Consider the following 25,999-nt stretch of genomic DNA (forward strand, 5'->3'; position numbering starts at 1 on the left):
GTCACAATATTGGCAAAAGCTAACGAGTGTTTTGGGACGCCGTGTAACAAACTTATATTTATAAAGTATTCTCACAAAATGTTTTTTGTATTAAAATAAGTTTCTTATTAGCATCCCGAACACCCTTTTGCAAGATCGTATTTAAAAATATTCTATGTTCAAAATATCACAACCTCAAACATTGTTTAAAAATTAAGGTCATAAATGCCAAAATATGAAAATAAATAAATATTTCAAATACAATTATACTTTCTTTCAAAAATATGCGAATTTTTCCCCCAGCTAATTCTAATAACAAAATTATTTCTCTCTTTATACCATTTTCAAAATTAATTCCCTAGCTAGGTCCACATAGGACTGAAAGTGAATTTTTTTTTTGTCTTTTAGTATTAAACAAATCCGCTAACAAAAATAGCGGTTAGTTAAGATATACCGCTACTTCAATTAATGATATTGCTTTAATGGATCTCTAATCAAAGTAGCAGCTCACCAAAATTGATACCACTAGTGGTTTACTTGTAATTCATTCGCTTATCACACATTATCTCTCCACTGGCATTTTTGTTCTCTCTCCTCTTTTCAATTTTCATTACCCTCCTCCATATAATATACCTTCATCATCCAAAAATTGGATAGTACCCATTAAAATCCTATACCTCTACAGTAAGTTTTGTTGTTTGTTGATGTGTTTCCTCACATATATAAGTACAAATAAATACTACACTCCTATTATCTGGTTTCATTTCTTCAAGGATTCATACCTTTACTCTCTCTTCATTTCTTAATTGCTTTGTTATTTTTGTTTCCAATTTCCTTCTTCTTCAACTTTTATCAGCTAAAATTTACACATTTTTTTCCACTTTAGAGGTATTGCTGTACCCCCAAAGTCCCCTCTAAATCCGCCAGTGATTATTATTATTATTATTATTATTATTATTATTATTATTATTATTATTATTATTAGTAGTAGTAGTAGTAGTAGTAGTAGTAGTAGTAGTAGTAGTAGTAGTAGTAGTAGTAGTAGTAGTAGTAGTAGTAGTAGTAGTAGTATTAGTATTATTATTATTATTATTATTATTATTATTATTATTATTATTATTATTATTATTATTATTATTATTATTATCATTATTATTATTATCATTATTATTATTATTATTATTATTATTATTATTATTATTATTATTATTATTATTATTATTATTATATATTTTCCTTTAATATAAATACATAAATAGTGATCTAATGTGAGACATTATCATTCTTGTCCTTAGATTCTTTGTACTGTTCTGGCGTGAAGATCTCATCTTCAAACTCATTTATGTCCTCATTGTTATAATAGACATATCTTTTAGGTCTGGTGTAGTTATTCTCATAACCTTCATCATCACTTATTATAATAGAATTATGATAGCTTCCCACACTATTGACTTGCATGACTGACATGGTTAGGGATCTACAACACGTAAACATATTCCAATAAATGTATTTAGTACTCTCCCTGAACGTAATTTCCAACAATAAACAATAACTAGCTACCACCCACAACACAGGCACAAGAATATAAACAGTTAGCAGGGAAGAAAATATAAACAGTTATCAGGGAAGAAAAAAAATATAATCATGTTGAACTAACTATTTAATGCAGACATATAATATTTCTATCCTATATGACCTTCCTATACTACCCATTCTCACAATACAACAAATAAAATAAACCAGAAGTATTAAAATAATGAATAATAATAATTATAATTTTTGACAAAATAATAAAAGTAAATGTCGAACTAAAAAAATCAAATTCAGAGAAATAAATTTTGAACAATAAAAAAAATTGAACTTAGGAAAAATACTTTCGGGCAAATAAAATAAAAACAAAAAATTTCGAACCTTATTTTGTTTTTTGAATGATATTTTTCCAATGCTAATTTAAAATAATAACGTGTTTTAAAAATTAATTTAAACACAACGAATAAGTAGGAGCTCAATTTTAAGAAAGTCGTTTAAATGACTTCGCCTAAAATTTTAAAAATACCCAAAAACTCTGATACCACTTAGTAACATCCCGATAATTCTCTCTTTTCCAAAAAATACTTTTCACATATAAAACTTAGAGAATTATCAAACCATTATCTCCCGTGTGATAACGTATCGGTTTATTCAGAATTTTGCAACGGAAAACATATATTTAAACTTTAGAATAGAAATATAACAGATAACAAAGTAACTTTAAAACCAAACAACATTGTCAACTTCAACTTCAAACCAAACATAAATTTAAATGTATCTACTAAAACAATAAATATATCAATATGCTACACAAGCTCTCCATTTTCGAAACCCCCATGATGCATCATCTGCACACCTATAGATGTGAATGCACTAGAGCATTTGTTCACCAAGAATGACTCATCACAGGATCAATAAGGCAAAATCATGATCAACACATACAAACAAAGCACGTAGTCAGCAAAGCTGGGTACTACATAATAATAAATAAACATTCCCAACATGATACTAATAAAATATAAGCGTGGATAAATAACATCATAACAATCTGCAGATTACTTTTACTGAACTAAACTTTAACAATATATTTATTACTTTAATAGAATAGTTATTGAACCGAGTTGTCTAACTAAAACCAGCCATCACCCAAGAAGACGAAATACGGGCACGACTCCGTATTCTAAATGACCTATGATATCGATGAACCTTTTAAATAAAATAGGAACGGTGATCAATCCAATTCCAAAAAAAGCCATGGCACGCTCAGCATGTTACCCCAACTCCTGATTGTCCATCTTCAGACGTGCACCAGTCTAAAGTTTATCACTATCCAAGTTTCACTTTACATTATTTACCAATTATTACTTGTTATGACACACAAGCAGCACATATAAATTTATAATCAAATATCCACAACTATATTTATTTTATTTTAGGATTAAATATGTGATCATACAACTTACAACCCAAGATTAATTCCTTCTTTAATCCAATCCTTCTTATTTGTTGAACCTATCCAACAACCAACTTACTTTTCAAAGGCATAAATTATCAACTTAATTACCAAATAAGACCCACAATCCTCCTCGAGTAGTGAAAATAGTAATATAAGGGAAAACATGATTCAATCATGATCCAACTAATAAATATATTCACTCTTCCTCATGTGAATTAATAAATAAAGTTCCCAACCAACATGCTTGCATCAATTTTCCATACAAACATGATATCAATCTCATAATTAACATGTTCGCATACAGGCATAAAACATGTAAAAGCCAACATAATAGCAATTATATATGACTCACAAAGTTCCTATACATGATACTACATAACTTTCCTTCCTAAAAACATGTACTACATCAAACAACACATAGGTATATACGTACCTTGTGTAGATAAATTTATAGGGCACTTTAACAACTTTAGAAGTCACCTCTAGAGAAATCTCCGCCTAAAACAACCAATAGAATTTATAATCAATCATCCAAATAAATTCCAGCAACTTTAAATGTAATCCCTGTAATTTTATGAATTTAATAAATATATTTAAAGTATATTTATAAATTATTTTAATATTTTATGAGTCAAAATATTTTAATGTTTGACTATTTTGAGGAGTTAAAAGAGTTTTATGGTTTTTATTATTTCTTAAATTAATTAAATATTTCATTAAGCAGAACTTTAATTATTTAAAGAGTAGTATTTAAAGTATATATAATTATTAAATTAAGCTTATGGGTTGAGGAGCCGAATTCGTAGCCTTTTGAGCCCATTTTAAAGCCCAAAGGAGTAATTCTTTTCCTAATAAGACTCCTATTCTTATGTACTCCTAATTTTACTAGGATTAGGAAAAAGAAACCTTAAATACTTCATTAAACCTCCCATGATTCATTTGTTCAGATTTGGCTTTTGTTTTCCACTAATTCTTCTTTCCTCTTTCCCTCCCTTCACTCGATTTTCCCCTCTTTGCTTCACTCAACTTTTGCTCGGTTTCTCACTCGTTTTTTCTCTCACCCGAATCTGATTGTCCAGATTTCTTATAGTTACATTTATTTTTAGCCAAAAATTCCTTCTGAGAAATTGTAGATGTCGAAAAGTTATTGGACTTAGGCTCAAGAATCACTTGATTCCAATTATTATTCTATCAGTTATGGCCTCTGCAAATTTTGTAATTTTGGTGCCATATTTCACTCGCGATTTCGATATTTCACTCTTTTTCTCCCTTTTTCTTTTGATTCTTTTCCTCGTTTTCTTATATATTGATTTCATATATATATTGATTTAATATTTCTAAGTATTATTTTGTTAAATTGTTGTTTAAAAATTGTATCTTTAATTATTTCAGATTATATGTTTCATATTATTAAGCAAAGAAAAAAATTTCAGCTTTAATATTTTATGTTGAAGGTTAGATTTAAATATATATATATGTATATTTCTTTTTGGCGACAAGTATAAACACTCAAACTAAGAAACTAACTTACCTTGTCTAGCTGCAATAGCTAAATCATGAGCTGGATTAACTTCTACTCTACTTACTTTTCGTATCTCACAAGAGCTAAATTTCCGACGAATAGTTCTAATATCATGAATTTAGGTGGAGATCTCAAAAGGTTGACATTGACTATCAATGGCCCGAACTAGTTCTGTGGAGTCTGCTTGAATTTGGATATGTCGAACCCCTCTCGTGTGTGTCTCACAAAGGCCTTTATATAACGCGTACACTTCTGCTTGAAGTGACGACAAAGCCATGACCTTTGCATTTCCCTCAAAAGCTTTAATCTTGTTCACATATGCTGACCACCCAATTCCTGCTCGTGGTTGCTTCTGTTTATGTCTTTTCCAGGCACCATCCACTAACATGATGCAAATTTCTTGTTGCCGAGGGTCATTTGTGGGGTTTGTGGTCTCTTTTTGGATGCTAGAGTTTGGAGGGGTGTTGTTTAGATAGGCCTCCCTTATCCTATTACTTTCGGCACACTCTCTGAGAAGGGCGTCCTTCCTTTCTAATATAGCTACTGGATCCTCATACAGATTTCTGAAGACTATGTTGTTTCTGTGAAGCCAGATAGACCAGAGTGTGGCTACGAAGTCTTTGGCTCTCTCTGACTTCACTCCATCCTCCTTCCAGAACAACTTAAGGAAGCTTCTAATCCATTCACTAATGGGGATGACCGGGCTTGAGCACGTTTGAATTCCTAGATAAGAGCAGGACCAAACTCTTGTTGAAATGGCGCAATCACGAAACAGATGACTTTCATCCTCCTTGTGCAGTTGGCAAAGGTAACAACTATCCTGAACGGGAATGTTGCTTTTGAGCAAGTTGGAGTTGGTGGCTAGAGCCTTTCGTAGCAGTCTCCAAATGAAAATTTTCCATTTGGGTCTGAGGTCCGAGGCTCAGAACTTACTCCACAATTGTCTGTTACTTTGGGACGCATCTAAGTTGCCTCCTCCACCCTTAGGAAGCTCAAGAGTTGACATACTCTTCCAATAAATTGGTTTTGAATCACGGGAGGCCACCCATAAGAATCTTGCGAAAATCGAGTTTATCTTATCCGCCATCATCTTTGGGATAAGAAAAACGCTGAGTATATTTAGGCTAAGCATGGATAGGATGCTATTGATGAGGATGACACAACCTGCTATAGAGAGAGATAGATGGTGCCAGCTCGAAACGCGTTGTTCTACTTTCTCTATCAGTGGAAGAAATTAAGTCTTGATTTTTGAAGTTTTAAAAGCCTATTTTAGTAGTACCATATTTTAGGGTTTGAAATATTTAATCTTTGGTGTCAAAAGAATTTTAGAAAAGGTTTGACAGGTTTTTAAGTGAAGTTTTATTGCTGTAAATTTATTGGTAGATTGATATATCAATATTTTGTATTTTGTTAGGCGAAGTTTATTCCCTAGGCAACTTTTAGAGTAGAAAAGTTGCCTCTCAATTTGTCTACACAAGGTACGTACATACCTATGTGCTATGTGATATAGTATCATGAGTTAAGAAGGAAAAGTTGTAGTATCGTGTATAGGAACTTTATAAGTTCATATGTGATTTCTAGTATGATTGGATTTTACATTTTTTATGCATGTGTGCAAGAATGTTGAGATTGAGATTTGATTATGAGTTAAAGATTATCATGTTTGTATGGAATTGTTGATGCGAGCATGTGTATGGGAACTTTAGCTATTAATTCACACGGGGGAATTTATTATTATTAAGATGGAATCATGTTTAATCATGTGTTCCCTTACAATATTATTTTCACTACTTTATAAGGACTATGGGCCTTATTTGTAAGTTGACAAGTTATGCGTTTGAAAGGTAAAATTGATTGTTGGCTAGGTTCAACAAAGTAAAAAAGGTTGGAATTGAAAGTAAGTAATATCGGATTGTAAGTTGTGTGATCACTTATTAATTCCTAAGATAAAAGAGAAGTTGAGTTGTGAATGTTTGATTGATATTTCTATGTTACTTGTGTGTGTGTGTGTGTGTGTCATAACAAATAATAAATTGTAAATCACATAAAGTGTAACTTGGATAGTCATACACTTTAGACCGCTGCACGTCTAGAGTTAGACATTTAGGAGTTGGGGTACATGGTGAGCGTGCCATGGCTTTTCTGGGTAATGGATTGATCACCATTCCTATTTTTCAAAAGGTTCCTCGATATCGCAGGTCATTCTGGAATACAGATTCGTGCCCGTATTTTGTCTTCCTAGGTGAAGGCAAGTTAGATAAGACAACTCAAGTCCAATAACTATCCTATTAAAGAAATAAAAAGGAAGTTTGAAGTTTAGTTCAGTAGAAGTTATCTGCAGAACGTTATATTGTTATATTATTATCTATCATTTGATGTTATTTATTAGTATCATGTTAGGAATATTTATGTATTACTATCTATTACGTGATTTGTTTGTGATTGTTGATCATGGCTTTGCCTTATTAATCCTGTGATGACCCATTTTGTTGAGCAGATTCTTCAAAGCATTGACATTTATAGGTTCGCAGATGTTGCATCATTGGGAATCTGGGAATGGAGAGCTTGTGTAATCTAGTATTATATTTTCTGCATTAGTAGGAACATATTATAATAAGCTTGATTTGAGTAGACATTTATAGATTGTTTGATTTTAAGTACTTAATTACTGATTTATATATATTTATTATAATAAAGTATAAAGTTTAGTTATATGTTTTCTGCTGCAAAATTATGAATAAGCCGATACGTTATCACACGGGCGATAATGTTTTGGCAATTCTTTATGTTTTATTGTGAAAAGGTATTTCTGGAAAGAGATCGAGAATTATCGGGGTGTTACATTAAAATACTTAAAATTCCCTTTAAAAATATTTTAAAGTTGCTTTTATCGTTAAAACTTCAATTACTTATAAGTTCCCCTTGTGGGTTTAGAAAAAGGTGATTGAGCTCAATTAGAGTTTAATGATTGATGAACTTTAGTGTTTGGGTTCCTCATACCCAATTAGAAATCCTTTTCCAAATCCAAAAAGTGTTTTAAGCTTTTCAAATATTTTTCAAAGCATGTCTAAACAAAATGTTTAACTTCTTTAAATCATTAAAATAATTCCTTTGACTTTCAAATAATCAACCTTTGAAAAAATAAATCATTTAAATATTAAAATGTATATAATATATTAAAATGTATTTATAAAATTCATAAAATTACGGGGGATTACATGCAGTATATTGAAAGAAATTTACTCCCTCCGTTTCCTAAAGATCTTCACTCTTTCCGTTTAAGGGTGTTTCCAAAAGATCTTCCCTCTTTTGCTTTATTCCTTATTTGGCAAAACAAATTTCCCTATTTACCCTCTCATGTCACTATCATATGGTCCACCATTACATTATTAATTCAATTTTACTCCCTTTCTCTCTCTTACTTTAACCCCTTTCTATTTGTTTATTTATCTTAACCCTTTTTTCTCTCATACTTTACTCCCACCATGCCCCACACAACTTGATTTTCCTTGGTATCTGTAGGAACAGTAAGTGGGAAGATCTTTAGGAAACGGAGGGAGTATTATAAAAGGTAGTTTTTTGAAAGAAAAATTTAAAAAATAGTTTTTGAAAAATGCTGATTATAAAAGGTAGTTTTATGAAAATTTCCCATCATAAAATATAGTTGCTCAATATTACTTTTTTTAATAGATTTTTAATAGATACTAAAGATATATATGGTCAAAAATTTGTATTGTAAAAGTTCTAAGTGAAAATATCAAACTCAAAAAATTAAAAATCAACCCAATTTCTAATGAAAACTTGAACATTGAAAAAGTGATTATCTAACTCGATATTGACCTGAACTTGATTAGAACCGACCCGACAAACCCGATACAGGTGCAGTCAAAATCGACCCCAACCCGAACTCGAAATTGAGTCAAATTGGAACTAACTAAACTGAGCCAAAATAGACCTGACCTAAACCAGAAACAAACTATCCATTTTTCAAGTATAGTATTTTTGATGTGCAGAGCCAATATTATAGTGCTTAATTCAAATCTAAAATTTCTATCTTTAGTTACATTATTATGCTTTTCTTTTTAACTTTTTAGACACAATCTAGTTTGCACTTTGTTAGATAAAATCATAAAAAAACCGCAAAAGTGATGATTAACCCTTTTAAGTTTTATCAAAAGTAAGACCAAGCCCTTCAAGTTCCTCTTGTAGTGATTGAACCCACAACTATACCCAAATGTGAGATTACACACTTTTTAGTTATTACAATATTTAGCCATTTTTCTCTTTTGTAAAGTATTTTCCCATACCTACTTAAAAAAATGTTTTTTTTTTTCTATAATAAGACCTTAAAAGAAAATGTATCTTAACTTGCTGTTTACTGTATCCTGCCAAACTTGGTAGCATATAATTATGATGCTTCATGTGATGTATTTAGTTCTATCAAGTAGGCCTGAAGGATTAGTTGAATTTTCTCATACCGTGAGCGCTAATAAGTAATGATGAGTTGAGAATTGTTATACATTGTGACGAAGCTGCTCCACCATTGATGATTGTCAAGGATACTAAACTAATCCATTTGATTGGTGATTGTATCTTCCTTCTTAAACTTGATGAGTTAAATGCTTCTTTCATGGAAGTCTTTAATTTAATTCATTAAGTTCTCTCATTTTCATTGTTGTTCTTTTTCTTTGAATAAGTTAGAAATGTTAGAGTCCTTAAATTCATAGGAGTGTCTTGTTTTCCTTTGAGTTATTTCATGTATTTCATGTTAGTTTATTTTGAGTTTTAATTCTTGAGTCCTTAGCTAAATGGAGTCTTGTGTATGCTCGTCCTTCTTAGTTTAAGATGTATGAGCACATGAAATAATGAAGCTGAATGAAACGTGCAAAGAAGCTAAGATGGAGAATGCAACGTGTAAGTGGCGTGAGAGTAGGGAGTTGTTCAACCCTCATTCCCACGTTCAAATCTGAACCAACATCCCTACATTCTAGGCATGCTATGAAGAAGTTTAAGTGGTGCTAGGAGTGCAGCAAGACACACCCCTACAAGCAACATAGAGGCGCCACCAAAATAGGAAAGTTGTTAGCAATTGTTAGCCGTTGTAACTAACCAAATGTGGGTTAGTGGCTGCTCGAAATTTACATGTAATGACAAAATAATTAGCACTACTCGGTCATGTACTTAGTGGTTAATTAGTTCTTTAATTATTTTGTCTTAGAAAAATCAGAAAATTAAGTTGTAACAAGTCCTATATAAATCGGACAAAGTGAATGAAATGGATATGACTTTTATGACTTAACAAAACCGTGAGTTTAATATCTTGCTTAATACTTGGCATTCTTGGATTGGAATCAAGTGTTTAGTGCCTATACTTAACTAACCTTGGCAAGTTAGTTTGTGTTCTTAGGAGCTTTTAGATTGCTTGGTGGTGTGACTTATCCAAGTAGTTTAGGAGTTTGCTATTCAATCAAGCTTGTGGATTCAAGCCTCCTGATTGTCTATTTTATCAAATTCCCCGTCAAGGCATAGTGCCATACTCTATGCAGCTATTATCCGAAACTTTAAAACTTGTATACTTCGAGTGTTACTCCAATTATACAACAAGAATGCTAATTTTAATTTATAGGGGTTTAATTTTCTTGCACTATATTTGCAGTGGTTTTTTTTCCTCAGTCTTAAACATTTAATTGACATTGTTATACATATAATTGCTTGATCTTAATACAACACAATTTTGCAATTTCGGTTCTTCACAGTTACATAAATAATTGATGCTTCTTATCGTCATTTGTTTTTTGCTGCTACGTTTGTTAATTAATGAGAAAATGCTTTCAAATGATTTTGCAATTTAATAAAATGTTGTTTAATGGATACCTGTTTTAGTTGATTTAGCCATAGAAGATGAGAATTGCAGAGTGATAGAGTATAATCTGGTAAGCTTTGAGGAATAGGAGAGTCGCACATTCAAAGAAGAGGAAGCGCATGTTCTGATTTTTTTAGGTTTATGTATGTTTGTACTTAATATGTATAATTTATGTATGTAAAATATTTTCTTAAGATATTTTCGCTAAAGCAAATACTTTTTTTGATTAAATATATTAATAAGTGTGAAGTCTCACATTTGAGTTAAGTGATGAGGTTTAACCACCACGTGTTTAATCTAATGGACCTAATGTCATTTTTGAGTAAACTTAAGAAGCTTATTGATCACTTTCGGGAAAAAACCAAACAAATTGTCACCTTAAAAAACATAAAAGAACAATTATCACACAAATGACAAACCCCATCCCCTTTCTTCGGAAAATCTCTAAAATAACCTTAATTTTATCAGTCTCATCTCATGTTATCGTGAACAATCTCCCAACATATAACTGTACAAGGGAATCGATTGAGGAACAATGACATATTGTCTTACTAAACAATAGTTTAAATCTTTCTCTCTCCTCATTTCTCCAACAACACAAACATGTCCTCACCGTCGGCGGCGGAAATAATCGGCAACTCCGACGACCTCCTAACGGAAATCCTCTTGCACATCCCCGTAAAAGCAGTCTTACGCTTCAAATCCGTGAACAAACAATGGTATTCCCTCATTTCACACCGTACTTTCTCTCTCCTCCATTCTCACCACCACCTTCACCTCCCTCCTTCCGGTCTCTTCTTCCTCCATCGCCATCTCTCTCTCTCTCCTCAATACGACTTCGTTTCATTCTCCTCCTCTCCCTCTTCTTCTTCTTCTTCTTCTTCTCTTCCCCCCTTTTTCTCTCTCCTCAAATCCACCCCTTTTGATATCCTCCAGTCTTGCAATGGCCTCTTCCTTTGTTCCTCTCCTTCCAAATCATCCAATGTTATTGTTTGTAACCCTTCAAATACCCATGAAGTTGTCATTGATTTGCCTCTTCATGAGCCCTTCTTAGGGATTAATATAGGGTTTGATCCTTCAAAGTGGCCGCATTATTGGCTTATCTGTGTTTCGGTTTCCAGTGTTGATGAGGAGATGTATTCAATTGATCTGTATACTTCGGGTACAGGTACAGGTACATGGAGGTTGGGGGTGGTGGATGGTTTTCAGGTTCCGTTCGATGTCGAGTTTGATCATGGAGTTTATTGGGAAGGGAGGGTTTATTGGCTGAGTCATACTGAAGAGACTGTCTTCTTTGATTTTGAGCAGGAATGTGTGGGTTCTTTGATGTTGCCTAAGGCTATTCAAGGGTCTTACATTGAGAGGTTTAGGTATTTTGGTCAGTCTTGTGGGCATTTGCATTTGATAGAGATTCGCACGAATTGCGTGCCTGAATTCGATGTTTTGGAGCTTGATAGCAAGAGTAAGAAGGAATGGTTTGTCAAGTATAGGGTGGATCTTAATGTTTTAGGACATGGGTTTGAAATTGAAATGTTCCTAGATCATACTGATAGGTTTGGGCGTGGATTCAGGTTTTATGCGTTTTCTATTCTTGCTGTTGTTTGTCAGAAAACAGGAGATGATGAAGATGAGGATGATTCCGTGTTGGTAATTTCGATACCTGGTAAAGTGATATCTTACAATTTTAGAACTAGAGTATCAAGGTTGATGTGCAATGTAGTAGATGAGAGTGATAAGTTGTTTCCTTTTAGAGGATATAATGCTTTTCAATTCATTGAAAGTCTTTATTGTGTTTGATGAGTTTTCATTCACTATACGCCTGGGTGTACCTAGACCATTGAGGCGTGAAATTGTACCGTTTCAGAATACAGATGCAATAAAATGTGGTTGCTTTCAGAACTGTTTTTTGTATTATTGACTTGATCGTAACTACTGTGTGTATATAGGATGATGAAAGTTTAACTTATACAGCTTTTTCACGTTTTATTCACAACTTACGTTGGTGTTTGATCTCAACAGTTAGAGCAATCTTCTGGTTTATGTCATTGCTCTAGCTAATTACCAGCAAGGATAAGTTGGTCATGATTCCCATAGATGATCCAAAACTCCTAAACGGAAGGAAACATATTTGAAAGCACCATCTTAGCTGGCTTTACTAGCCGTCTTCTGATAGAAACCAAGCACATTTTTTGGGTGGATAAAGACCTCACAGAGTCGCAACTCGGGTTCAAACACGTAGCCTTTAAGGTCACAAGTTGGAACCCTTACTACCAACTTTGGTGAAACTCAAGCGCACTTTGATGAACTCAAGTGCACTTTGATGCTTAAAATAGAAGGGGTGATACTAAAGCTGTCTGGGTTGGACTAGGTCGAAAGGATGGAGTTAAAGGTTTGAGAGGGGAGTAGGAGAATTTGCCCTTTCTGCTCTGCACACGGAGGTCTACGCATTGTCGTTTGGTGCAGACAAGCGTATGGATTGATTCTGTAGAATGTTATAATGATGTGCAAGTTTTTGTTGTATATCTCTGCAGATTAGATCCATTGTTATTTGCTATTGATATCAAGTTCATATGGCATTTTTAGTACCTAATTCACTATTTTTGTGTGGACTTGAGCATGTTTTGGTATGATTTTGAACTCTTTCTCAACAATTGGTATTTGGGTTCTATAATTTCTTTTATGTTGGAGAGAGGGTTCAATTGGAACAATTTGCTATTGAAGAAACTACCAAGTCACAAACTCAAGTGTGCAAGTGGAATAAGTCATCAAAGTCTGCATTTAAGTGGCAAGGAAACAAAGAATGGAAGTGAGTTTATTAAGCAAATGATGAGAAGCTGTACGGGTAGCCTCCGCGGTCGCGAGCAATTTCGTATGATTTTGAACTTTTTCTCAACAATTGGTATTTGGGTTCTTTAATTTCTTTTATGTTGGAGAGAGGGTTCAATTGGAACAATTTGCTATTGAAGAAACTACCAAGTCACAAACTCAAGTGTGCAAGTGGAATAAGTCATCAAAGTCTGCATTTAAGTGGCAAGGAAACAAAGAATGGAAGTGAGTTTATTAAGCAAATGATGAGAAGCTGTACGGGTAGCCTCCGCGGTCGCGAGCAATTTCAACGCGGCCGCGACGAATTATTGAAGAAAAGTGTCGTGAGCTTCTCCGCGACCTCACCGCGGGCGCGGTGCCTAACTCAACGGTTGCGGACCCCTGTAACGAGGAATCGACTTTTCGTCTTCCCCTGTTTTGCTGATTAAAAGAACATTTCGTCTTTTGTGTTTAGTATCGTTTTTCATCTGTTTTTAGGAGAGAACAATCAAAATAAAAATTGTAATCTTTTAGTTAGATTATGAGGAACTAATTTCCCAACTTGGTTAGTCACTTGGAGCAACCTCTTCATCAATTTTGTGAGTTTAATCTTTACCTTTTGTTTGCTTGAATGTTTGATGATTCTTCATAGTTTTCATGCTAGATTGTTTTGTGCTTTGAGTTAATCTGATCATTTAACTTGTGGCTTTTTACAATCGTTGCTATCTAGATAATTGTCTGCTTTGAGATTATCTAGAATTTGTAGTTTTGTGCTCAATTATCACATGTTTTTGGATAGTTGTGCACAAGAGGAATCATCATATATAAACTTGTGTTTGACCGCTTGTGTGAATGCTAGTTTATCCTATTGACATCTCCTTAGTTGTTATCTAATTGTTTAATTATAGCAAACCGAGATTGCAGCACCTCAAATGCTTTCTCAACATCTTTTCGAGCTCCTTCTTGGTGTTAAGCAAATAACTTGTCCTTCTGAGTTTGAGGACAAGTAACCAATTGAATGAATGTTGCCCGATTCGGATATATATCATCAGTGAGATAATAAACCTTATCATATTGGTTACCATTCACCATAAACTGCACGGATGGTGCTCGACCTTCTAAAACATCCCTAAACACAGGAGATCAATGAAGAACATTTAGGTCCTTGCACGAACCTAATATCCCGAAGAAAGAATGCCATATCCATAAGTCAAGATCAGCAACATCATCAAGAACTAAAGTAGCAACACCAGCTCCTTCTTGATATTGTCCTTTCCATGCCGAAGAACAATTTTGTCATTCCCAATGCATACAATCTATGCTGCCGATTATGCCCGGAAATCCACGTTCTTCACCGAATCTGAGTAGTTTAGCCAAATCATCTGGAGTAGGCCGTCTCAAGTACTCGACACCAAATTGGTTGATTACCCCCTTTGTGAATTTCATTAATCCTATTCGAGCTGTGCTTTCACTAATTCGCACATACTCGTCAAGCGAGTCCGCCGCTACCCTGTACACAAGCTTTCGAATAGCAGTTGTAAACATTTCTAGGGGCGATAAACTTAATTGTCGTGTACAATCTCTTTTTTGAGTTAATCATACATCACTTGCAACGACACTTTCCATAATCCGAAGTAAGACATGTCGCTGCATTCGAAATCTTCGACGAAATAAACGAGCTGGATAGACTGGTTGATCAACCACTAGGGGAAAAAACATAAAGGGCTGCGCAGGAAGGGCTGCGCTTTTCGTAAAAGCGCAGCCCTACTAGTGAAGGGCTGCGCTTATTTAAAAAAGCGCAGCCCTACTAAGCAGAAGGGCTGCGCTTATTTAAAAAAGCGCAGCCCTTCACTAGTAGGGCTGCGCTTTTTTAAATAAGCGCAGCCCTTCTGTAGGTAAGAAGGGCTACGCTTTTAAAAAAGCGCAGCCCTACTAAGTGAAGGGCTAAAAAGCGCAGCCCTTCACTGAAAAAATTTGAAATTTCGGAATCGCGGGCTTTGAAATATTGAGCGGGGATTCGTGAAATATATTATCCCTCATTCTCTCTCCTCTCTCACGTCCCTCATTATTCCTTTCCTCCGTCTCTCTCATCCTCTCTTCTCTCTCATCCTCTCTTCTCTCTCAAAAACTCCCATAAACATTTGCTACAAAAACCTTGAAATGATTTGCACTAAACATGGTGACGGAGTCCGATTGACTATTGTGATACCTTTTCGGAAGCGGAACGAGCCAACGAGTCAAACTCACCGCTACGCCGTGATGTTTAGGCTTTTTAAGCCATCCGAGTTTGTTTAAGCCTCCAAATACCCATTTTAAGTTTTTTCGAAATTTTTGTTTTCCCTTAAATTATGTATTTGGGTTTTGTTTTATGTATTTAAACATTATTAGGTTGTAGTTCTTGTATTTTCAGATCTATAATCTTCTTGTATACTTCTCTTTGTTTATATATTTTGATTAATGTTCTTGTATACTTCTCTTTGTTTTGTTTTGATTAATGTTCTTGTATACTTCTCTTTGTTTTGATTAATAATGTTCTTGTATACTTCTCTTTGTTTTGATTAATGTTCTTGTATACTTCTCTTTGTTTTGATTTAATGTTCTTGTATACTTCTCTTTGTTTTGATTAATGTTCTTGTATACTTCTCTTTGTTTATTTTGATTAATGTTATTCTTGTATACTTCTCTTTGTTTATTTTGATTAATGTTCTTGTATACTTCTCTTTGTATATATTTTCTTGTATTTTCATCTTTGTTTTGATTAATGTTCTTGTATACTTATTGTATACTTCTCTTTGTATATTAGTTTTTGTTCCTTTTTTTCATTTTCGTTTCATTCTTTTTATTGTTTTGGGTTTAGTATTTTCGTTTCGTTTCTCTTCTCTTCTGTTTAATTTCAGAAAATGTGAGATTATGAGTAAAAAAATGACGAAAAAATTTTTTTTTTTTTATTTTTTTTTTTTTTGTAGGAAGGGCTGCGCTAGTTAGGAAAAAGCGCAGCCCTTCTAGCCCAGAAGGGCTGCGCTTTTTCCTAACTAGCGCAGCCCTTCTGGGCTAGAAGGGCTGCGCTTTTTCCTAACTAGCGCAGCCCTTCTAGCTTAAGGGCTGCGCTTTTCTAGCGCAGCCCTACTTAAAAAGTGAAGGGCTGCTACTGAAAGGGCTGCTGTCAAAAAGCGCAGCCCTACATGCCTTTTTTAGCGCAGCCCTTCTTCATTTTTCCACTAGTGAACAAAATAATTATTGAACAATCGTCTATGGCCTTCCTCCCTGCTTCGATTAGGCCGTTGATGATCCTCATTATCATGACACTTTTGCTCTTCTATTCCTTGGTGTTGGAGTAACATTTGATATAAGAGTTGGAGCAAGTGGTTGAATAATATTGGTCAAGAAATCCTCTATTTCTAGCTTGATTAATTCTTGCTCGAGATGATCTTCTTTCATTAGAACTAGAGGAACTTGAAGGGGAAAAGTTTAAGTTGAAGGAATTCAATATACAAATTAGCAGAAAATGGTGAACACTATTGTGGTTAGGTTTGGAGTGAGAAAATGATGAACAAGGATGCTTGAGTTATATAGTAGAAAATAATGTAAAGGAAAGTATAATAATGTAAAAAGCAGTACAATAATACATAAAGCAAAACAATAATGTAAAAATCAGTATAATAATGGTAAAAGCAGAACAATAATGTAAAAAATAGTATAATAATGTTAAAAGTATTACAATAATGTAAAAAGCAGTACAATAATACATAAAAGCAGAACAATAATGTAAAAAGTAGTACAATAATGTTAAAAGCAGAACAATAATGTAAAAAACAGAAGAATAATGTAAAAAGCAATACAATAATGTTAAAAGCAAAAATGTAAAGGGAAGTACAATGATGTTAAAAATAATACAATCATATAAAAAGCAAAACAATAATGTCACAAGCAGTACAATAATGTAAAAAGTAGTACAATTATGTAAAAAAACTATATTCAGATGTCAATTCATATAATCAGTAAAGCTTAAAATGTACACAAGTACATTTTTAAACTTTTTTTTATTAACTGAACTTAAATATACAAATGTTAACTTTTATTACATAAACATAAACTAAAATTTAAACTTAAACATAAACTAAATTGGAATGTAAACTTAAACTAAACTAAGCATAAATTAAACTCAAACATGAACTAAAACTCAAACTTAAACGTAAACATAATGTTAAGCTTAAACTTAAACAAGAAATACACTTAAACATAAACTTAACTTTAACATAAACATAACTTAAAAAATTTCATTATTCCTCAACAATGTTGTTAGTGTCTCAATCATACCCTCCTCAAATGTTGTTCGATTTTCCTTTGCATACAATGCTTGCAGTAAATTCATGTTCTTATGATACTCTTGCACTTTCATCATCCTGGTTTGCAGCACTATTTCTCGTTCCTTTGCAGCAACCTTCCATGTTTGAACCACAAACCTTTTATCTTCTCTTTCAACATCTGCACTCCTACCTTCTGAATGGATCTTAAGTCTTTCATTAAATGAATTAAAACACTCATATCTGACCAGACACCCCTTTGAGCTTAGACATAGGGGGTGGGTCCACTTCACCTCCTTCACCATTGGTAGGTGTCTCGGACATTGAGTCGCTTCCATTAACTCTCGGCCTTTTATCGCTACTTCCGCTTCCAGGCGAATCCATAATTTCTTGTGGATTTTGGGGCAACCACGTGGAGTTTCATTGATTTTATAACTATTGGCCTCCATTTATGAAACTTCCTCAACATTTTCCAAGCATGTTAGAGGATGAACCTACCATGTTTCCTATTATGCAATAAACCACTCTTCTTTCTTACAAGAGCTTCATCAAAAAATGCAGCCCACCTTATTAAAACCCGTGGAGCAAGTCTACTCCAACGACCTTTTACCATATCCGCATTTCTTGGAGCAATTTCTGTTGGGTTTGCTATTCTTCCTACCTCGAAAGCTTCCCAAACTTTTCCCAGAAGACACCTTTCTTTTGGCTTATCCCAATCACCTTATCAAGAGAAGTGTTCATAAATGTGGAGATAAGATATTCGTCATCAACATGATCCCAAACCCTCTTACCACCAGAACTTGCTTTTGAGATAAGTGAGTTTTGTGATTGAGTGGTTTGTGTTTGTGGTGGTTCCTGATATTGATTAGTTAATAGTAATTGCACAAATGATTGATCAGGATGAACAAAGTCATCATAACCATTAGAATCATCACCTTCATGGTATTGACCAACACCATCACCATCATCACCTTCTTGGTATTGACCACCATCATCATCAACATCAATGTTTGGAGACGAATCTTCTTGATATTGACAAAGTCCATAATTAAGATCAGGTTGACGATATGAAAGCTTGGCATTTTCAGATGGAGATTTATGGTAGAGGTCATCATATTGAGGTGAATAATATTGATAATTTTCACCCTTTTAATTGGTATTTATCTGAGAGGGTTGATGATAATTTGACTGATTTTGAGAGGGTTGATGATAATTTGACTGATTTTGAGAGGGTTGACGATAATTTGACTGATTTTGAGAGATAATCAAGCAATTTTGTTGCCCAAGCATTTGGTCTATTGAGCGAATTTGGGGTTGATTTCTTATATAATTAGGATGATTAGGATCCATAATTATAAGAATTTGAAAATCAAGAGCAATGGAAGAAGAGTTAATGAAATAAATTAGAACAAGTAGAAGAAATTAGTGAAGATACAGAAAATTAAGTGTGTCCAAAATATAGGAAAATAAATGGGTCTTTATTTATAGATCTCGAAAAAATAGAGGCGTTGGTAATATTTTTTTGATTTATATTTTTTAAAATATAACCATTGCAAAATTTACAACGATTATATTTTAATTGCCCAATAGGAATAAACCACAGGTAAAGGCGTGACAAATGTCACGCTGCAACTGGCGCTTACACACGTATCAAGTGCCAGCTGCAACGTGTCATAAACCAATTTTTTTTGGTTTCCCGCGCAGCAAAACGAGACGTTTTAATTTGCTGTGTGTAAAACCAAAAAAAAAATATGGAAAAGTCTGATCAGGTAGTGGGTCTCACTCCCACGCCTGATCATCTTTTCACTCACCCCATGCATTTTTTTCCAGACTTACCCCTTGATCTTTTTCCCAATCACCATCAAGAGCTTTTTTTAAGGAATAATTGATTTAATCAGTCTCAACTATGGGTGTCCTAACAAAAACAGTCCCAACTATCGTTTTTAATTGTTCAGTCCCAACTTTGAAGGGTGTTTTACAATGTAGTCCCAACAAGTAAAAAACCTGTTGTAGGAGGTAATTTGCCTTGTTTTTGCTATCTTCTTTCTCCCTCCATCCTTCCTTCCCTGCTCCCTCCTCTTCTCAACTGCCACCCCCCTCTCACCTTCCACGCTACTACCCCACCCCCACCTCCCATAACCCTCACCCCTAACCCTCCTCCTGCCCCTCCTACCTACCCCCTTCCCCAGCCAATCCACCCCCCGCCACCTATCCCCTGCCCCAGCCAACCCTCCTTCCGCATGTAAAACTCCCTGCACCCAAAACCCCTCCCCTGCCACCCCTCCCTCTGCTCCATCCACCCGTCCCCCGAAATCTCTCATTCCTTCAGCTCTCCTGCCCCAACCACCCATTCTGTCCCCAAACCCATCCCCTGCTCCAGCCACCCCTCCTCCGCCCTAAAACTCACTCCCTTGTCCCGCTGCCACCACCCCCGAAATCACTTCGAAATGCCTCCCCCACCCCTCGAAACACCTCCTCCACCTTTGAAGCCACCTCTTGAAAACCCTTAAAGATGAAGGCGAGAGAGAAATAGGGAGGATGCAGGGGATTGGGGGTTAGAGGGTGGGCGGACATAGTAGGGGCGTTCTAGGATTGTGGAATGGGGGCTGGGAGAAGGATGTGTGGGGTGGAGGGTTAAGGGTGGTGGCATTGGTGGTTGTATGGTGGTCGGTGGCAGGGGAAGGGGAAGGGGAGGAAGTAGGGAGGAAAGATAAAGAATGAAAGAGAGGTAAAAAAAACTGGTGAAAGAAAAATAAAAATAAGGGTTAATTCGTTTTTTACCGGTTTAGCAAGTCACCAGTCCACTTGGACCACTAGTGTAAAGGTGGGGTTAAAGTTGGGACCGAACAATAAAAAACAATAGTTGGGACTATTTTTGTAAGGACGCCCATAGTTGGAACTGTTTATATCAATTTTTCTTTTTTTTAAAGATCACCCACTTGATCTTTTTTCCCAATTATCACTAAGGATGCTCTTATGTAGATATTGTATACTGTTAGTTATTATTGTTTGTGTGCAATTTAGAGATCTTCGTGCCAACAAAGTCAAAAGCCTATTGCTGCATAATGAAAAATTGACATAAGAAGATATTCTAAAAGATATTGCAACTAGCAAATAGAGCTCATTAATTCAAAATGCAAAATGGAAATATGGAAGAGTAATGCAAAACAATGATGATATTCACATTGTTATTAGTTATATAGAAAGTCTTGGGTATAACAACTACTATTAACATGCCCGCTATTTACTACCGCTTTCCCCCTATGTTTTAATCTTTGGATTTAAAATTTCTCAACCATTTTCTTGCTTAACCTCCACATTCTTATCTGCCCTCAACCTCTGCGTTATTGTCTATGATTCTCTGCATGTTCTTTTTTTTTTTTTTAATTTTTGTTTTTCCTATATGTTTAAGTTTTAAAAATATGAGAAAGAGTTTTTGATTTGGTTTTGGGAACTATGAAGAAGCAATTGTAGTCAAATAAGTGTAAAGGAGACACTAAAGTTGCTACAATTGAGAAGCGTTTATAGTTTGGATATGATAATGTCGAAAAACGTACAAAAAATTATCATTACACTATTAAGAAGTCTGCAAATGTTGATAAACTATCGACCTCAACTTCAATTGAAACATTAAATTATGAACCGTTTGTTTCTTCTACTCCACCACTTAACATATTGCTTCTAAACGTCCACCTATGGTTCTATCAAAGGACAGTTTTGTATGTCATTATAATTACATTCTATGTCGGTACAAGTGTATTCTATGTCATTAAATGTATGACTATGTCATTAGGAATGCAATTTATGTCATTATCATTGAATTTTGTGTCATTGTTTATGTTTTTACATTATTGCGTTTTGTATGCCATTATAACTACATTATATGTCGGTATAAGAGTATTCTATGTCATTAAATATATGTCTATGTCATTATTTATCTTATATGACTAAAGTGTTAATATAAATGAAATCTATGTCATTATAAGTCCAATTCATGTCATTATAAGTTCAATTTGTGTAATTATAACTTAGTTTTCATGTCATTACAACATGTCTTTATACCTTTTCTTCACTTCATTGCAAGTGCTATTTACGTCATTATTACTTGTTTGCATGTCATTATAACTTGTGTTCATGACATTATAAGTCCTATTTGTGTCATTATAACTTTCTTGGTGTGATTATAACAATCTTTATGTCATTATCATTGAAACCTATGTAATTAGAAATGCCGACGCATTTTATATCAGTATAAGTATATTCCATATCAATATAAGTGTATTACACGTCATTCAATGTACATAAATGTCATTATTTATCTTGTATCAGTATCAATAAGTTCTATGTCATTAGAAGTCTAATTCATATCATTAAATCTCTTTTCATGTCATCATAACATATTTTTATAACTTGTCTTTATGTCATTATAAGTCATATTTGTGTCATTATTACATGTCTTTATGTCATTATCATTAGAAATAATGGTGAATTATATATCATTATAACTATATTCTATGTCATTAAATGTATGTCTATGTCATTAGATGTCATGTATAACTGCCATTATTAATGAACTTTGTGTCATTATAAGTCTAATCTATGTCATTGTATGTCCAATTTGTGTCATTATACTCCCTCCATCCCACAATATTATTGGCACATATCAGGGCACGTAGTTTTAGAAGACAAGTTGTAGTTTTGGTTATCAATTGTTATTTTGTGTAACAAGTATATGTGATAGGAGTTAATATGTAGTAAAAGTAGTATTATTTTATTTGGTGGAGAGAGAGAGAGTGTGAGCCAATGGTTAGAGTTGGTAGGTAATAATAATATTATTTAATTGGGAGGAGAGAGACTATGGAGCAATGGTTAAAGGTAGAAGAATTAAAAATAATAGTTGGTCAAATTCAAAAATAGAAGTGCAAAGAGTATTTTGGTACACGTGAAACAGGAAAGTTAAAGAGTATTATGGGATAGAGGGAGTAACTTGTCTACATATCATTATAACTTGTCTTTAAGTCGTTATAAGTCCTATTTGTGTCATCACAACATGTCTTTATAACTTGTCTTCATGTCTGTATGATCCTTATACCTCCTTCTAAGGAGGAGCACATATTGATAAAACTAACTCCTTGTTGTTCACATCTCTCTTCTCTACCCAACTTTTCTAACTTCTCTAAAGTTGCTACCACTCTTCTCCCATCAATGTTAATAGCAATAATAGTGCCTAACACAACCAGCTCATCCTTCACCCTTTTTCTAAGGGTAACATTAGTCTAGTGTATGATGTAAGTCACATAATGAGCAAGAATCTTTCCAAAATTGACATTGTGGATGTACCAAATTAGGAAAGCAGGAAAACAACCACTAATTATTTTGAGCTCAATAATGATAAATTTTTTTATTTTAATAAATAAATATGATCAAAGGTACTTTTATAATTAAAATCGAATTTTATCCCGTAAAATCAAATTTCTAGATTCAAAGATAAACGAAAATCCTTTGAAACGTGTTCTATAAAAAGGCGGTCAAAACGTGTCAAGCACAAGGCGGCGTGGCTGGCGCACCACGTGCACCCAACGAAACAAGTCCAGCAGTGTCAGGCACCAATTTGCGCCTAACACGTGGTATTATGCGCCACAAAGAGGAGTGCGCCTTTTCGATCTTTTTTAGTATTTTGCTATAAATATACGACGATTTTCCGAATCAAATACAATTTAACATTACGACGTCCACACCTTCAACCCTTTACGAATATACTTACAAAACCTCTATAGAAACTCATACTTTCATAGTATTAAACACATACATACACACTTTGATCTTCAGGCTTCACGATTGCTCGTCGTGAAGGTTGTCAATCTCTCATACCCAAGCCACGGTATAATCATGAGGGTCCTGGAATAAATCTTATTTAAATTGAAATTACTAACTATTTCTTTCGTGATGTAGATCTTTAATATCAAAAAGTTCTTATTGTACATTCTAAACTTCTTCTTTGTTTTTATTTATTTTTCTTATTCACATGCATACATGATTGTCCTGATCTAATGATTTCATCACTTCACATGCTTATCATTGCTAACCAAAGACCTAAACAACTGTTCTAATATTAATCATATAATTTGAACAATCTGCTGGGTTCCCTAAGATTTGATTGCTTAATAATATATCACTAGAAAATAGTCTTTTTATGTGCGTCTGGTACCAACTTACACTAATATTTTTTAGGTTCATAAAAAATATTTTTTGGTTATTCTACTGCATAAAACTTGACATGAATCGATATTAAGTAGATGTCGGCAATGGACGAATGTGCTTCTGGACCGCGTTCATACCCTCACCCGATCTCAATATATGGTTCATTGACCATCTATAAAGTCAAGATGGGAAATCTACATTCGATAAGTAGAGGCGAATCCACACGTGGTCTTGGTTGGTACGTATCCCACCATTATTTTTTTAGAAAAAGCTTGCCTCAATTTTTTTTAAAAAGAACGAAAAAAACGTTGTAAACGTTTATCGTGTTGCATCACAATGTCAAACTCTCAATTCAATTTGACGGTTACAAGTTGTCAAGTAAAAAAATACTCCTATTCGGATTCCGCTTCCCAAAATAATAAAATTGTAATAAATTAAAAACAAAAGAACTTTTTCTACCTGCAACCTAGAGAACTAGAAAAAAATCAGGAGAGAGAGAGAGGAGAGATTAGCTGTCGTTATCTACTGGATATTGGTTAGTTGAGTGCTGACTCTGACTGACAGCGACATACCGACAATGACAATTTAATCAAAGCATCAATTGAGTACTATAGACAAGTTTGTACAATACTCTTTCATTCTCTTTTTCGTTTTTTCACACTAGTTGTTGGCACACGCGCTATCCCGCGCGCCCCCTTAAGGTAGCGAAAATGGTGAGGTTACATAATCAGCACATATGTAAACATCATCAGTTTGGTGAAAGAAAGAGATTCAAACATTCAAGTTGATAAACGATGACTTTCAAAAACCCATACATATATGAACATGTACAAAACAGAGAAATGGTTTTCATCTCTTCCTCTTCTCCTACATTGCACTGTTCTATTGTTTACTAAAAAACCTGTACTTACATATAATACTTGCATAAAAAGTACCATAATAACTTAAGAGTTGCACATCTTTCTGTCTAGTCGGAAAAAAAGACATGCACAAAAATAAGAAGTTCTTGCATTTTGGTCATGCATGAAGGATGGAGAAGTTGATGATCCTTCGTTCTTCGCCGTTGAGCAGCTACTGGGGGAAGTTTTAAAGCCACAAAGGTAGAGAAAATTAGAAAGAAGCACTGGTCGAGGAAGTAAAACAAAATGCAGAAATGTAATCTAACAATAACACAAAGAAGGTTAATTGTGGACAACCTGCTTGTAATTGAGAATGATGAGTCATGTAATGTGTCCTTGTTAATGGAATTACGTTTACTTGGTTCATTAGAGAGCGTATAATTACAATTGTTTTCTAGTATCTATTGTGACGTTGTGCAAAACCTAATTGTTTCATTCTTCATGGAGTAAAGGAAGAAAAAAAGTAAAACATAAATCAAAATATTCCTTTACCCATTGAGTTAGTCGCAAACATAAGATTTGAATTTCAAGGCAAGTGTAAAGCTTAAGTATGACATAAGTATACAAAAACTCTTCACCAACAAAGAGGTTCTGCATAAGGTACAATAACATCCCAAAGTTCACTACAAACTTTCCATTGATGCCTATACTACCAGGTTATGTGAAACAAGCTTATGAGCAAATCAGGAGAACTCAAATTTGAGACACATTCAACTCTTTTCAAGTAAAAATTTTCCAAAAAGGAAAATGCATGAGCTTTCGTACTTTCATTTTCCTAAACACGCATATCCCTGATTCCTACATGGTGAATATGAAAAGGTCCATCCCAAAGGCAAAGGAGAAACGACAACCTTGGCGGACTCCCCTTAATAATGATGCTGCATTTCCAGAGAGAGTTACTCTCAAAATAACAACTTGCTATTGTACTGGCCCATACCACTTTTAATATTACTCTGAATTAAGTGAAACTACCTAGTGGTATAACCGGCATCAAGTAAATCTAAACTAAGGGATAAAAAGTTGAAAGAGGGTAATCAATAATGGTATATTTTGACACAATATCTTAAAAGGACCCCTGATTCAATAAGAATTTAGCAATAAACAATAAAGATAGGATACACAGCGTTGTCACAAGGCATTAAGGTACTTCATTTCATTCATATAGCAGCTAACACAATAATGCAATAATAAATTTGCATTATTAGACGAAAGACGTAACCAAAACTCACCAGCTTAAAGTTCAAATCCACTAGTTTCTTCGACTTTTCATAAAACAAGTTAGAGTAAGAAAATGCAATTAATCACAGGACAACAAAATTATATGATAAACACATAAAAATACAAAAAAAAACTAAACAAAAATAAGCACATAGAGTCGAGTAAAAGACCGGAGTCAGATATTCAAACCCTAAGAACTCTTTTGAGTTCCTTTGCGCAATA

Source organism: Beta vulgaris, chromosome 4 (assembly GCF_026745355.1).
Source record: "Beta vulgaris subsp. vulgaris cultivar EL10 chromosome 4, EL10.2, whole genome shotgun sequence".
Lineage (NCBI taxonomy): Eukaryota > Viridiplantae > Streptophyta > Magnoliopsida > Caryophyllales > Amaranthaceae > Beta > Beta vulgaris.